This window comes from Dermacentor silvarum, chromosome 9 (genome assembly GCF_013339745.2).
Source record: "Dermacentor silvarum isolate Dsil-2018 chromosome 9, BIME_Dsil_1.4, whole genome shotgun sequence".
NCBI classification, from domain to species: Eukaryota; Metazoa; Arthropoda; class Arachnida; order Ixodida; family Ixodidae; genus Dermacentor; species Dermacentor silvarum.
The window spans coordinates 105,980,753-105,995,962 of NC_051162.1; the positions used below are offsets into that span (position 1 = coordinate 105,980,753).

The 15,210-nt window shown below is 42.8% G+C and overlaps 1 long non-coding RNA gene across 1 annotated transcript; it reads left to right on the forward strand.

Annotated features, from left to right (window-relative positions):
- Positions 1-3,061: 3,061 nt before the first annotated feature.
- LOC125940423 (uncharacterized) lies at positions 3,062-13,550 on the forward strand. Its single transcript, XR_007463646.1, has 4 exons — positions 3,062-3,185; positions 4,511-4,546; positions 10,367-10,571; positions 13,431-13,550. It is a non-coding gene; the product is annotated as an uncharacterized LOC125940423 (long non-coding RNA).
- The last annotated feature ends 1,660 nt before the right edge of the window (positions 13,551-15,210 follow it).

Genomic DNA, 15,210 nt, shown 5'->3' on the forward strand with positions numbered 1-15,210 from the left:
CATCAATTGCGATAGCAGAGAGCTATTCGGAGTAGGGATAGTAGTTTTATCGGCTGCATAAACTTGGACACGTTCGCTTTCTAAGTGAATTGACAAGCGCGGTGTCATCGCGCACAAGCAAACATGAATAGATCCCACTGAATGACCGCAGACAACGACTGTTAAAACGCTGGCAGCAAGCGCAGCCGCCGCAGCGGGCGAAGGTTCGTGCGGTCTATCGCTTCAACGGAAACTGAGAGGTGAATTCATAGCAAATTAGTAGAGAGCCATACGGAGTATATATTCCTTACAAAAACTTTCATTGAGAAAGCATTGAAATACCATTGGTCAATGTTGACTATCGCATTGAAAACTTATTGTGATTTTCTTGATATATCATTTGCGAAAGGGTTGAGGGCTCTTGAACATTGGCACTGAAATTTTATTGCAACACCATTGGGCAAGTAAAAGTTGAGTGATTGGTGCGTTACTGTTGGAAGTACAGTACATTTTGCTTGGGCATCTCGTTCGGTCATTTTTGTTGAATTACGGTTTGGTTATTATGTTACTAGAAATGTCACTAGAAGTAATTGTTAGCGCAGCTGTGGAAAAATCCTTTCTGACGTTCCGCTCCATGGCCCTGAATTTTCAAATCTGCTGCGATTGCAGCCGCATCGCGTCCCTCGTGGCCGTGTACTGCTGTTGAGCCTTTTTGGCACGTAGACGACGTCGCTCTGCCAACTATTCTTTGCGAAGGAGCGGTTTTAACGGAATCTTAGTGCCCTGTCGCACGCCGCCGTGATCGTTGTGCAGCCATCGCAAGCTTAGCAAGGGAATGCGGGCAAATCAAAGTCGCCGGCACCGCTCTTGTCACCCTTGCCTCTTTGCATGATGTCGGTGGAACGCCAACGCCGCTCTGACCACTCGTAGGCCAATCGTGGTCGTTGCCTCTCTCCATGACGACAAAGTCACCCTCTTTATATGATTACGTATACTTTCGCTCCACTGGCTTGCCCCCCCCCCCCCCCACCGAAACGTCATCCACCTCTGCTTGCCCTTCGCCTCTCGTCACCCGGGAGATAAGTAATAAGTACTGCGATAGGCAGTGCCATTCACTTTAGAAACGTTTGGTTGGGCTGTTCAAACAACATCGCAATTGTGCGCTCATGCTTTCGTCGGTGGTTGCGTAAACTTGACTTCGGGATATCGGAATAAAATCGGAATGGAATAGCCTCACGTCATAGCGCCGCTAATCTGTTGGAAAGTGCGTTTGATGATCCCTGCATCATCTCATGCGTACATATCTAACACAGGTTCAATCGTACGTTTATTGCATGCACTGACGCGCAAATGTTATTTAGAGATTTAGGTTTCAGTTCAATGTGTCGTCTAAGAACGCATTGTAACAGCGAGCATGATTCATGATGGGCAGAAAGGCAGGAAATACTCCAGGTAACAGTGTTCTAGAAGGCGTTTTAGTATTTAATGCACTTCGGTAATGGCAGTTTAGCCGTGCAGGCTTCTACTTAGTTGTTTAGCAGAAAAGTGGGAAAACAGACGACTCTATAACCAATCCTCTCAAGAAGCAGTAAGGACATTTGCACTTGCAAATTATTATTATTATTATTATTATTATTATTATTATTATTATTATTATTATTATTATTATTATTATTATTATTATTATTATTATTATTTGGTTTGAGTACATATAACACATGGACATGAAGGAAATAGGGAGGGAGCAAGCTGACAACTCTCTTTCAGCTTGCAAATAAAAGAAACAGGGCAACAGACAGAATAAGTCTGACTCACGCAAGTTAACAAAGAACGCTCACCGTTCATATTATCTGTTCCTTTGCTGGAGAAATACATCGAGACCAGCTGATATCTTTTGAACGCAGCTTTTAAGCCCTAAAGCGTAAATATAAACAAAGGCGCCCAGAAGCCTGGCGTAAGTATGCTTGCAGCGCGCAAACTATGTCCGTGGTTTCCATATCTGTTAACTTCAGGATGGCTAATATGTGATGTGCAATGACATTCCGGAGTACAATGGCAGCTATGGTGGTCTGCTGCTGGGCTGAACGTTATGTGATCAAGTCGCACTTGCAACTTTCACATACCAGTGGATGCGGCCAGCAAAAACGCTAAAGCACTAGGCATTCTGCATTCCTTAAAAGCACTACTAAAGCACTGGGCCATCTGCATTCCTTAATAACGCTGGACGTTCGAAATAATTTGCATCTTCCTATCATAGTGGTTTCGATAGCCAGGTAGTTGCTTCTGGAGCAAAACCTTTATTTAAATTGAGAACTTGCACTTTACATTTCAGCGTCAAAGTAGAAGCAATCGGTCCCTAGCGTAGTGCTTCACATTCAGTTTGTAAACCTATGGGCAAGCAAGAATTTCATTTATATGCCCCACGGACGAACACTGAAAAAGCTCATATTGTTCACCTGCACCTCAAGGTCAGTATACGGTGAGGCTTCATTCCTTCTAGTTTAAATCTAACAGGAACACAGCCACTGAAAGTTTTAGGACATAAATGTTGGACATGCACCTGCAGCCATAAAGAAAACATCGAATACAGTACTCAGCACTGAAACATGTCTTTCAAAGTTCAAAAAATATCGAAACTTATTTCCTTTTCAATGTAATGCTTCAGTATCATAGTCAAGCTAGAATAGCCCGATGTATGCATGTCAGATTCATTTTGAGGTTTATGAAGAAATGAAAGGCCACAGCTTGCTTCTATTTCCCCGAAACGGAAAGCTATGGAAAAAAATTGTCTTTTCTTTAAGTTGCGGCGCAACACGATCCTGATGACGATAACTCGATGTTGAAATGTCTGCCTCATTAAATCAAATAAAAACGAAGGAAACGTTTTTCTTCATTAGCGTCCATAAAGACCTTTTTCTAACATCATTCACGTCATACGTCCATGAGACACTTCATCTTGTAATTTTTTTATTTAGCACACTCATTAAAGACAAGAACTCATTAAAGTTCTTTGTCTGTCAGTCTGTCTGTCTGTTTAGCACATGCACTCATGGTATTAATTTACACCAACAATGTCGCAGCACATTTTCGCACTCAAGTTGCGCATCACACCACTATGCGAATTTGGATTCTCTTAGCACTCTTGACAATGGTGCTCACCGTTCCGGTATTCGTGAAAAGCCTTGAAGAGCATGAAATTCCGATTGGTAAGTTGCCCAGTACTTCGCAATTGCTCTGAAAGTTTGACAAGTTTTTCTTTTATCAGAGTGGCACTAATAATTCAAGTTGTCGATTAGCAAAAGATTCAGAGTACTCGCAGTCATGTCTAATGAGTAATCTTCAGCTACCCCCTTAAACGAAGCTTTCTTACTGAACCTTCATGAACTGTGCTGACTTTTGCGGCTGCTGGGTGCTTCTGCTGTCTTACCGAATAGCTCACACACAGAAAATTAAGAAAGAAAACCTTAGTTACCCAGCGCCAAAGCACAAAGTTTAATCATTAGACCACACTCGCACGCATACTTCTCTCATGTCACCGCCAAGTAACTCTTCCAGATTAAAAAAAAAAAGAAAACTTTCAGACGACTGGCGCGGGCGTCACATTGCGTAGCATGTGCATGAGAGAGCACGTTCGCGCAGAAGCACATGTGCGCACGACCATTTCCATTTGGCCGCATACGTTGGAATGAAACGAGCAAGTAAATGTCAAACTCGCCACTGTCTCTCGCGTCGTACTTCTCTCACCGTACACTTCTGCTCACCGCTCTTTCCTCGAGAAACAACAAACTTTCGTCTTCGTGACCATATACTCCGTCGGGGTCTCGCAGTGTGCATTCGTATGAACTGCTGTTTGCAATTCGGTATAGCTTATGAATGGCATAGTCTGTGAAAAATAAACATCGCGTGACATTAAAGTTTTGACTGGTGCAAGGCATAAATATTAGTATTGCTCACGATTACCCGTAGCATAGGAAGACCATAAATAAAATCGTACGTGTCGCATATAGTTTTATGGCAATATATTAAACGCGTCGCTATTCACATATATTCCATATAAAGAGTGCGTTGGGCCCATATATTTTGATGTGCTGAAACTGTGCTGAACTGTGCTGAGCTCCGGAACTGTGCTGAAAGCTTATTCACAGAAGTTCGTTTTAGCTTTGAAAACAATCTTTAAATCTGTTTTTCTTTGTATTTAGGCAGCATTATACATATAAAACATTCTAATTTAGGTAACAGAGAATAGAAGTAGGTGCAGGGCTTTACAACTTGACATAAATTGCTTACGTTTTATAAAACGTTCTTACAAAATCTTTGATGGGTGTGGCCATATTCCACACTTCACTGTTGCACCTATTTTTGCGGAAACAAGCTGCATGAAAAAGTGCAATAGCTCCTATACACATAACTGCCACACATCAAAAGCGTCTCTGACCTCCTGACAAAGGTCTAAAAGGCAGCTTTTCCATTTAGAAGTGAATTCATATTTAGGAATGTCTAACATAATGAACGATCACTACCTTTTTTTTAGACTGTTTTAGAAATGGCACTTGCAGGTACCCTGAAGGTAAGTTATCTTGATTCTCGTAACGAAATTTTTATACAGGGTGTCCCAGCTAAATTTCGCCACACTGTTTAAAACCTTATATAGCATGGGAATATTAGACCTACGGCGATCGGTGATCGGTTCTTTTCCGCCATCGATCCACTTTTTGTGTTGTCATTATCAGGCTAATCTGTAAATAATAATTAAGTGAAAGTGGTTTTTTAATCAGACCGTGGCTTTCTATAGGAAAACTTACTGTGTTCTGAAACAACCCATGAAGTCGGTTTTATGGCACTATGTCCTGCGTAATTCACGCCGCAACATGGCAGCCCGAAAAGTATTTGGAAGGAACCAACTCCGCTCTTTGTCTCAAACGACAACCACCTTGTCATTGTGGTAGGCGGCGATGGTCACGTGGAACACGCAATTCTTGATGAGCGGAAGCAACCTATGTCATCTTGCCATTTCCAGGTGGTTGCTGAGTCGGTCAATGAACAAAGTTACTTCCTAATTTTTTTTCTTTCTTTTTCTTTAACGCGAAACAAGAGACGAATTACGCAGTATATATAAACAGGCAAGTGTGCGCGCTCGCATATATCTATCACGTCCTTCGCCTTTTGCATGAGAAAACTTTTTTACAAATATGAAAGGCCTAAACTGCTAGCCAGTGACAAAACAAGGCATGTGATGACTGTGTTACATTGCGGATCAGTACAAACTTGTTTAGGTGTTTCTCTAAACACAGCTTCAAGCAGGACATGCTCACAGAGATATTCACATTCACACCGCAACCAAAACGAGCAAACTGAGAGTGTGAGCGACAAGGCAAAGTGCGACTGGTGAGGATAAAAGGGGAACGAGAGGCCAGGTTGGGAGCGATGTCACTATCATTCATGAATACGATGTGCGCAAATTTATTAATCAGGTGAAAACACTAGTGCCTTCTGTTCGCCTATACTTCAACGCTGACCACAATGTCATACTCGATTTGCGTGACCCTTTTGCTGCAAAAAAAAATACATATATTTCACATCTGGCCAGCCTAACGAGGCCTAGGATACTGCGCAAACGCCATTCACACAATAAACGCACGAGTACGTGACATAAAGTGCTAGCGCAAAGCTCAATATTAAATACAAATTACACCAACGTGGTGCACGAGAGTTCTATGGGACTCACAAGCACACCGCAGGCAAAACGAGCAACGTGAGAGGGCGAGCAACAAGGCAAAGTACGGCTGGTGAGGATAACAGGGTGAGGAGAGGCCAGGCGGGGAGGGATGTCACTACCATTCGTTTATTCTGGGCGCTTGGTTGCAGCAACATCAGTGGGGGCGTCGTTCCAGACGACGCGAACATCGCATTTATCGTTAACGAAACTAGCAAGTAAAGCTTCGATGCGTGTTATTAAAATAATCATCACGCAAAGTGGTACATCTGTGCAAAATTTAACCGCAGATAAAAAAGGGTGTCATGGCAGGTAATGGTCCAACACTCAGTATATGGTACCAGGTTTTGAAGACAATACCTTGTACACCTGGTAGCGAAGCTTCCATAGAAGCCCATACATTCAAAACATGGCGGTTTATCGGCGTTTCATAAAGCTAGCGTTTCATGGGGCTTAGTGCCATCTGTGTGAGGAGGGAACACTTCCGGCGGAAGAAAAAATAATTTGACATCATATCCCTCAAAAACAGAAGTGACGTCATTTTGTTCTCATAGGCGCGAAATTTGTTTTCAGGGGCCTGACATTAGAGCTGTAAATTCAAATGCGCCGCCATTCGACTTGATGGGCGTTCCGAGCTTTCAGCGCGGAAAGCGATGCAGAAAAAGGTCAGCCGTACGGGGGTCTAAATCGCATCGCCACACAGAACATACTTTCTTTGGAGGCCGACGAACGCTTTGGGCGTAGATTGCTCGTCCTTTCGACGGACGCCAAGCCCATCGGCCAGCGCTGTCGCACGAAAACAACTAAAGTAAACAAGCATCTGACTGTCGCAACTCACTACTTTTGACTGCACAGGTTAAGAAACAATAAAACTACCCTGCGTCACCTAATTCAGACAAACGTCGACATGCAAAACAACACAACATGTGAGGGGGGCGTATTGTAACAGATGAACTTTACGAGAGCGCCTTTCCACGCACTCCAAGAGCTGCGTTGCATTGCAAGTGATAGCGGCGTCAACGCCCGCCGCTATCGATGGGCGCTCTCGTGGTGGGCGCTGGAAAAAGGTATTCATTGATAATGATCAAGTAAATAGACTTGTATCTTCTCGTCATGCGTATATAAAATGGATTAGGAGTGTTATTTTCGTTGAATGAATCTAACTGCGTGTCGCTTTAATTAAAAACGCCTTTTTCTTTCCCGGTGTTTATTCCCTCCAAACATAGTCACGCTTCAATCGCTGCTCCCATAACCACCGTTGCTGATGTCGGTGGCAATTGGTTCTGAACCGCTTTTCGCCCGAAGCTTCGCGACCTATGTGGATCGACCTTGCAATGCCTTTCTTGGCGAGTTACCACCACTTGCGTATTGTGTATGTCTATTTCTAACCTACTTCCGGCCTCTTTCATGGGCCGATCCTAAGGATAGTACAGTCTAAATATAAGTACCACTGAGGCCGATAGGTAGGTGCCACACGGTAAGTGCCCCTGGGGTTACAGAGTATGTGACCACTACGATGATCTAAATGATGGTAATGATGGGGATGACAATGACAGTTATGATGATCACTCTTCACCAAAAATGTTCAAGATGATTCAACCACTAGTTGACGTCAGTCAAACATTGTCCCTCCAGAACGGCGCTCGCAATAAATCATACGATTCACACAACCCAATTCTCAACCGCCAGCTCCGCTATAATTAACAAACGCAACATTTTTAACAACATATGGGGCGCTATAACGTAAAGCTGTTCCAAACTGTGTTTCATTTCTAAAATCAGACCTCACCGATTGGTCCAACATATTTTAGTCCACCCCCACTTCGCCTGTCCGTCACGCAACCACACGAAAAGTGTCCTCTGATGTGACGTGTGCACACTTATTATGCATGATTAGGCACTGCAAAAAATTATTTCTTATTCTACACATTTTTTGTCATAGCCCTCCGCTGTTGGTCAAACCTTTTCAGGCTGCAATTACTTCAGCATTCTGTCACGCGACGTCACAAAACAGTGATAACTAAGCTCGTCAATCTGGCACTTACGCATTGGCGTATAATAATGATATTTATTATTATTGAAAATCATAATTATTAGTAGCATAATGAAAGATAATAATTGCACTGTCGTATAATATATATTTCTTTTGTGGCAGCATAATGTTGTCGAGCCCTTTCGGCACGTTTACGATGTCGTTCTGTCAACACTTTGCTGATGATCCGTTTTAGCGGCATAAGCCGGCATAAGCCGGCACGACCCTCCTCATCCGGTTGTCTGCTTTCACATGCGCTAGCTCACCCCACTGAAACTCTCTCCACTCCTGTGTTCTCCTTGCCTCTCGTTAGCCGATTCGATAAGAAAAACCTGCTAATGTAGACAATGCTATACGTTTTGAAAGCAAACAAAAGGGACCTCCTATAAACTAAGAGAGCATTTGATTAGTCGGTTCAAACAACGCTGCGGGTCACCGCCCGACGCTTGCGTGTGCAATTAGTAAATGTGAAGCCAGCAGATTGGAATACTTATTGTTATAGGGCCCTTGGTTAACGTTAGCTGGGACACCCTGGGTATATGGCAGCCTATAAGAAAATATGTTTCATGCGGCTGCCACTATTCATCCAGCGATGTGTGAAACAACGGGATTGATGATATGCACAAAGCCTATTCCAGCTTGCTGAATAAATTAGAGAACTGTATCTCATCAACGATTCATGTTAGGCGTGTGCTTTCTATAGAGTGCCTCAAATTATTCGAGATATAATTGTTCTGCGGTGAGATTTACGTGACCTTACTCTTCAAATTGCTTGATAAAATTAACAGAAAAGGTATTCCTAGGACGAAAAATTAGTGAGTCCATAACGCCTAACTACACAAGAGGAAAATTAAGATCCTCGTTTCGCAATATTGGAGCTCTAATAATATTAACGCTAAGTTCTTCCACCAGTAACATAGCCTTCAAAGTGTAACTGTAAGTAAATTTATTTAAAATGATGTGCTATACCTTTGCAGACAGCAACTTGTCCATATGGTTTGCAATTATTGTTTATTTCTATATTAGAAACTTCAAGACAAGAGTCAATTGAAGACAGCTCCATTGTGTATTATTCATATTCTAAAGCGTTGGTGTACTACATAAATGCCTTCGACAGAAGTTTTCTTAACGTGGCGTACGTTCAACACCGCCAAGGCATGACAGACAACGACACACACGGGCACTGTGTGTGGGTCAACTTTTCTTATTATCACTCGTCCGTTCGAGCTGTTAAACGCTTCCACTGATCAAAAACCAACGAGTGCACCAAGAAGCTATATTGAAGCTCTTACCAAAGCTGCATAACCGTGCTATTTAAAGATTACTAATGTCTGCGCATTTCGCATCGTTGGGATCGTCAGCAATGTGTGAAATGCCAATGTGTGAAATTTTGGAAAGGCTTTCTCCGTTCTATTAGCCACACGCAACAGTGGAATTTCTTTCATACAAAGTTTTTATCGCATTTGCAAAAAAATGGCCGTCATCCCGGCCTGCAAACATGAATGTCCAGCGAAGCTGTATCAAACACCACACTTCGTCGAGCATTGTATTCATGCTGTTCTTCTGGTGTCTTTAACTTCCGTGGTCTACCCATGGCAGTCTTAGAATAAACTAAATTAGTTGCTAGACGGGTCTCCCTTTTTATATGAACGCAGTGGTGACCTGCGGCCAGTTGTTCATCCATTTTCATTTCAATTAATTTATCATTTCTTTATTTGAATTCGTAAGTATACAAGTAATTTCCCTATGTTGTCCTTGGTGTCATTGTTTGTTGGTTTTTTGTGATTTTGATTTTGCCGTGAGGTTCCATATAAAGTCCAAGGGCGATAAAATCGTCGCCACGTGCCGTACGCTGTATCTGCGAATCAAAGCGTGGGAGGGTGAACCGCTGATCGCGGCTCAATCTAGTGCATGCAAGGGAGGGAAGCGGGAAGGAAGCGTCTTCCAATCACGCTCCGGCGGGGAGGGTAGGGAGGGGGCGGTGCGTTCTACGCCGCGCGCACGCGCTCTGGCGGCTGTATCTTGAAAGTCATCTGCAGTGGAGGCACAGTCCACTCTGCGCTGTGTTTTCGCGGCTTAGTTCTTGCGGTTGCGAGCGGCGGCACGAAGGTAAATCCGCTCGCTGCTAAGGCCGCGCTTACTCACTACAGTGTTTTGACAGCCAGTTTCCGCGGTCATCGAGGGATATGCGTTCATGTTTGCTTGTGCGCGCGTGACACCAAGCTTATTAATTGAGTTAGTATGCCTATGTTTACAAGTTTATACGGCCGATAAAAGTACTATCCTGAATTTGTATAGCTGTCCCCCAATTTGCTATCGTAATCGATGCTTCGCCTTTCGGGCGAAAGTGCGACTTTTTTTAACTCAAATGAGCACTATTTCTATTACTGAGGATGTTCTCACGATCACGAAATCAGTCAATAGCTGTTGTGGGTCCAGCTGCTTGCGATGACGCTGCATGACAATATCACGGAAGCGATAGCAAGCGATTTGTAACTGTTTTCGACACGATAGTTGTGAATTCCTTGCTGCATGGAGTGCAATAAACGTTGGCTCATGCGCGCAGCAGCCCCGTTAACAGAGAGGCAACGTTTTCTACTGTGTTCAGAAAGTGTTTCAGGGCCCCTTTAATTTTGTTTCAGTGTGTAAACAATGTCCAAAGCCTGAACCATATGGTTTTTTGAGATATACAGTTTACTACTTCAATACCAGCACTGAGCGCTGTGAAGAGACCATTGCAAACATGGAGACAAGTTGCAACAGCTTTCAAACATTGGGTGATTGTGCGCACTTTTGTGGCCTTGAATATGAAGATTACGAAGACGAATGATCCTATAGAAAGCATCAGTAAGTATATGGTTTGGTTTTTCAGATCTGGTGGTTCTTATTTTCAGATATACGTGAGGTCAGATAGAAGAGGAGTGTAGCGCGTGCTATTTCTGTTTCTGTAACTCTAATAAATTTTAGGATATATATATATATATATATATATATATATATATATATATATATATATATATATATATGTATATGTATGTGTGTGTGTGTGCGTGCGTGCGTGCGTGCGTGCGTGCGTGCGTGCGTGCGTGTGTGTGTGTGTGTGTGTGTGTGTGTGTGTGTGTGTGTGTGTGTGTGTGTGTGTGTGTGTGGTGTGTGTGTGTGTGTGTGTGTGTGTGTGTGTGTGTGTGTGTGTGTGTGTGTGTGTGTGTGTGTGTGTGTGTGTGTGTGTGTGTGTGTGTGTGTGTGTGTGTGTGTGTGTGTGTGTGTGTGTGTGTGTGTGTGTGTGTGTGTGTGTGGTGTGTGTGTGTGTGTGTTAAAACATCTGTATTTATGTATGAATATTATAGCCAATTTTGAGGTCTGGAGACATTGTGTTACTGGACACCTGTTGATTGCTGCTGGTTCCCAATGAAATTGCGCACTAGCTATCAACAAAATTACTCTTGTTCCACAGGTCTTCAACATTAAAGCAGGCTGGGTAGTAACATCATAGTTGGTTTAATGCTTTTCCTGTTTCCTTACGCGCCAGCCACTAAAGAGCACTCTTTTCCCTCTGTATGTAGCCACTTTTTAGAGGCAGTATAAAATTTTTGTATCGAAAAAAATTATCAACGGAACACCGCAGCATCGGTAAGCACATAGTGATTTGTGGTAAATACCGGCAAACCCAACTACAGATTAAATCTTCTGGGCTGATTTATCCAGGGCATCAGGGGCAATTCCTAACACTCTTTGGATGTTACGTTTATCTTCCCAGTAAAAAGCCAGGTCATCCGCCTAAGGAAACATCCTGCACTCTTTGCCTAAGGCATTCAATCCTTCAAAGGCGCTACATCCTAAGATGCTTATGCATAAAGACTCCAAATTAAGTACACATGAAAAATCGTATACTATGGACATTCTAGCGGACATTAGGAGGACAAAATGGAGATGGCAAGGCCATGCGATGGTAGAGCAGATAACCGGTGATTCATTAGAGTTACAGAATTACAGAAGCTACAGCCAAGGAAAAGGAAGCGCAGTCGAGGCTGGCAGAAAATTAGGCGGAGGGTGAAATTATGAAATTTGCTGGCACAACCCGGAATTAGCTAAATCAAGTTAGGAGTTAAGGGATATCTCTAAGAGAGGCCTTCTTCCTGTAGTGGACATAAAAATAGACTGGTGATGGTTGAAAAATAGGTTGATGAGGATGATGCTTTGTGATGATGCCTATGTCTTATGAAAAAATAGACAGTTTCTTAATGACCACAATTGTCATTGTTGCGAGATCTGCTACTATAGAAAATTGGCACGCCTTTATATGCAGTTGAACGAACATAAGCAGGTCCTAACAGTCCAAAATGGAAGGCGTAAGTGATGCGTTCAAACGCTTTCTCTAGATTAACCTGTAGCAGTACAAGGTGCTCACAATATGATGATCAGTACTGAAGAACTCCGCAAACATTTGTTGGTTTCTACGAACAAAAATACGTGTGATTAGGTCCAATAAAAAATGTTTGCGAGCTGTAATCTATCCTACAAGACAGTTACATTTAGCGCTTTTGTGGCCAGCTTTGATAAAGACCACCAACAGCAGTCATACAGACAAAAATCGTACCACCTTAACAGCATAAAATGGTGACAAATAAATATTAAGCGGTTGTAGAAGGCTACAGGCCTGTTACTCTGGTCAACATGGAATTAAACACTTATGCGTTATGACTGCATCGACTAATCCCCAGAACTAATGCAGTGATGTATTAAGAGGTACTCACTGTGGTTTGCGCAACAGTAGGCATGAAAGTCTTGCACCAGCTACTAGATAATGAAATTAAAAGCGAAGAAGTTTGGACATGTATGGTATAAGCAGTTAAGGCCGAGAAACATCACCTTAGAAACCCTATACCTGCTAAATATCGTAAATATACTTCTGATTCGCGATTTTGCTATTGTACCAAAATGTTTCGATATCGGTATAATCACTGCTGTATCTCCCCTGCCATCGTTCACGCAACCGCTGTTCACTGTCTATGACAGGTAGCTGTGGAAGTTAGGCGGAAAAGTCCTGAGATTTTCGCTTCAAACGGCACCTCCCGCCTCCCCCACCCCTTTATCAGTAGGTCCACTTATTTCACAGTGTTGATTTCTGCGCTGTACTTACTCAAATCTTTTGTCTTCATCCTGTCCGCTCAATAGTTTTCGTGTGGTACACTTGCTTGCTTGTTTGTAGCACACAATGCTCTACAAAGTTACGAATCACTTACCATGAAAGTGTGGACATTTTAAACAAACTAGGAGACTTCTTATCCAAATCTGGCGAAAAACCAGTAAAGCTGAATTTGCCCATGCATCCGTCATTTGTCATGTTACACTGATTGCCATGATTCGAGCTGCATGTGCAAATATCTCAATTCGGCTACCAAAACATCTGCTTCATGTGAAAAAAAAATCGCAGCCCGCCTATTGTAAGGAATAATAAAATTTGCCGTTCTGACGGACACATGCGCCAATATTTTCGTTTATGTTTGTAAAACATTTCCTATTAGTACGCTCATACTTTCCTTATTATAGTAGTGATTATCAAGCTTAGTACCAAGAAGCTTCGCTCCCTCACTGTTCGGTTTTTATTGGTGTTCTTTTTTTTATTTTATCGGAGAATTCCAGAAGTTTATATGTGGCGGACAAATATCTTCAATACACATCTCCTGTCATCTTTTTTTATACCAGGATACCCTGTGGCCTTCAAGAACACCTGTGCCTTTTTGCTGAAACTTCAAAAGAAAACACACTTCACCTAATTCATCAACTACCACTATCATTTTGAAAATACGGCGCAGTAAAGATAATTTCTCACTAAACTGTTCTTTCCTGTCTTATAGAAGGCTTTCAGTGATGCGACATGGTCGCCGCCATATTTTTGAGGATGTGTGTGCCCTGCCACGATAGCTCTTGTGTTCGCAAAGACGGGAGGCACCGTTACCGCAGGGTCCCAAACAAAGCAGTGAGTTTAGGAAGCTCCAGTGTGGTGGCTCTGTCGACGACATGAGAATCCCATGACGTAAAGTATACGTGAATGCCCATTCGCGGGTAATTTTAAGGCAGATTACCGAACCCAACACTTCTTGCAATAATGTGTTCGGGGTATGCTTCCAATTTTTAACAAACAGTGTGAATGTGAGTCAAAGCGACGCGCATACCACGCGGGAAATCCTCCACCTCCGGTGGGGTATAGTAGCGGTATGCCATTGGACATTTTGGAGGCCGAATTGAATACGAATCGAATAGCGACTTAGTATAGAACATTTAAGGTGGAGAGTTGGGCAGAGAGTTGCTGGTTCCGGCCCTCTAACTTTTGTATCGTCCCTTTATCTCTGCACCTCTTTGGATTCTTCTTGCGAGTTAGAAGATGTCTGTGTTTAATGTGGAACCCTCTACTCTCATTTTTCAGCCAGACTTAACGCACTGCGATCGTCCATTACAGTTTGTGAGATGTAACAGCGAGACGATCAACGACACGTTTATTGTATTGTGCAAGCTAACGTAACAGCCACACCAACACATCAAGAGAACCCGGGAGCGAAAAGGTTCTGTCTCGTGACCAACACTACCTGTTATCTTCAGATACGTCCACAGCCGCTCGTGGCGACCAACATCTCCACTTTCAGCACGCTTGAGCTTCTGTCCTGCCGGCGGCGCCATGTTTCCTTTAGTTCACACCGCTTTCGTATTGTAGTGAGCTTCAGGAAAACAATGAAAGGAGTGCTGAAGAAAATGCCCTCGTTAATTTTTTCAACATATTCAAGAAGTTTCGGGTGCGTGTCTCTTCAGAACAATTTCTATCAAAGAACTTTATATTATGCACCTCTCTGTTTCTTGATCTTCATGGCTAAGCAGGAAGGCAATACAAGCGAACACAAAAAAATGGCAACCTACCAAATTACTCAATAGGGACTGAAAATGAAATTAAATGAAAATAAATAGGTTGCATTCTCGTGTACACGTGTGCTCCTTATGACGGCGCTTGATTCCTGGCATTGATCTTCCTGTCTAATGAGTCACTTATTTACAAATGTCGTCGAAGAATAATAAATTCGAAAATATGTGACGCACCTTTTTTCGCAGAAGTCATGCCAAACAATGTTGCAAGTATATATATATATGCTATTTCAGGATGTACACATGCACCAGGGCGTGACTAAAAGCTACGCCGGGTGTTCCGGAGCATTTTTTTTATCTATTCCGCCCATGCACGCTACCTTTTAAGAAATACATTTTTGTTCGTAGTAGTTTCATCATAATTGTCTCATACTTGGTTCAAACGTCTCGTCTTGGTTCAAACGCTGGAAATCGGACGTCTTTCGGTTTCTGAAAATTCTTCGTGGTATCACCTTAATCAGACATCACGGCGCATGTAATATTAGGCACTGTCCTAACATGAAAGCCCTCATCACATCTACTAAGAAGCAAATGCGTTGTGCTATCTCGTTCTTTCAGTCCATTAAAACTC